The following is a 1333-nucleotide window of genomic DNA, read 5'->3' as shown; positions in this document are numbered from 1 at the left end:
ATGGCTCCGTATGAGGCCTTGTATGGGAGAAAATGCCAATCTCCGCTATGTTGGTATGAAGCTGGAGAGAAAAGCTTGTTAGGGCCGGAAATGATAGCTGAGACTACTGAACAAGTCAGGAAAATCCGTGATAGGATGCTTACGGCGCAGAGTCGTCAAAAGAGTTACGCCGATCAGAGGCGAAAGCCCTTAGAATTTGAGGAAGGAGATCATGTTTTCCTTAGGGTTACTCCGACCACGGGAGTAGGTAGGGCGATTAAGGCAAAGAAGTTGAATCCTAGATACATTGGTCCATTTCAAATCCTAGAGAGGATTGGACCGGTGGCGTATCGGATGGCTCTACCACCTCATCTTTCGAATCTGCACGACGTGTTTCACGTGTCGCAGCTTCGGAAGTACACTCCTGATGCTAGCCATGTGTTGGAACCTGAATCGGTTCAGTTAAGGAAGATTTGACGCTTCTAGTGGCTCCGGTCAGAATTGATGATACTAGTATCAAACGATTGCGTGGAAAAGAGGTTTCATTGGTCAAAGTGGCATGGAGTCGAGGCGGTGTTGAGGAACACACTTGGGAACTTGAGTCGGAGATGCGAACGGATTATCCGCATTTATTCTCAGGTAATTGCATTTGAATTTTGTGGGCAAAATTCCCAATTAGGTGGGTAGAATGTAAAACCCGGTTAATTAACGGCTAATTAACCCATAAATGAGAATTTATTCTAGAAAGCCTAAAATGTGATTTTTATGGCTAAATGTGATAGAGGAGATTGAGAAGAGAATTTTGGTACCAATTTTATAGAATTCGGACCAAGATTGGACCAAACGGGCCAAACCGGGCTAATTGGACCCAAAGTGGGTCCTTGGCCCAACATAACTTAACCAAAATCCTAGTTTTCAGCACTCTCTCTCCTCATTTGTTACACACACAAGCTGAAATTAGAGAGAAAGGGAGGAAGAACTCTCTCTCAACTTCTTTCTCTCACTTGATCTTCAAAACACCATAACTTTTGATCTAGAGCTCCGATTGCCGCTCCATTTGCGGCCACGCGTTCACCGCAGAGAGCTCTACAAAACCCATACAATCAATCTTGAGGTAAGCCACGTTTTGCTCTTCGAAATTCCAGCCTTGTTTTCGAGTTTTATAAGCAAAAATGTTGAGATTTTGGGCTCTTTGATGTTATAGGACCCAACTCTCTTGAAAGAGAAGGTTAATCTTGTCTCCTTGGACCTTGGGTATGGTAAGGTTCTTAACCCTAGTGTAATTTTGTTGTTTTATGATGTTTGGGTTTTGAGATGTTGTGTATGGGTATGATGGTTGTGGCTTAGGTTGTGT

Source organism: Arachis duranensis, chromosome 2 (genome assembly GCF_000817695.3).
Source record: "Arachis duranensis cultivar V14167 chromosome 2, aradu.V14167.gnm2.J7QH, whole genome shotgun sequence".
Taxonomy (NCBI): Eukaryota; Viridiplantae; Streptophyta; class Magnoliopsida; order Fabales; family Fabaceae; genus Arachis; species Arachis duranensis.
This window is presented reverse-complemented; position numbering follows the sequence as displayed.